The sequence below is a fragment of the Morone saxatilis genome, unplaced genomic scaffold (assembly GCF_004916995.1).
Source record: "Morone saxatilis isolate NCDOM2014 unplaced genomic scaffold, NCSU_SB_2.0 Contig3, whole genome shotgun sequence".
Lineage (NCBI taxonomy): Eukaryota > Metazoa > Chordata > Actinopteri > Moronidae > Morone > Morone saxatilis.
This window is the reverse complement of record NW_023339873.1, coordinates 13,715,589-13,715,803: the sequence shown is the minus strand read 5'-3', so window position 1 is coordinate 13,715,803 and position 215 is coordinate 13,715,589.

Sequence of the window (215 nt, the reverse complement as noted above, 5' to 3'; positions counted from 1 at the left end):
TACAAAGTAAGACTGCACATCTGTACCTCTTAAAAATGTAACATGCTACATTTTATTAAATTACGTTCATCTACAGACTTACGATAAGTAACCATAACCAATAACCATTGCAAGAATCATGCATTTATATCAGCTTCATCAAATAGGTTGAACTGCTTCAAGTGCTTCATTTAGTCTTCAGGTTTTCGGGATGAAGATGTGTACAGTTTCTGCTG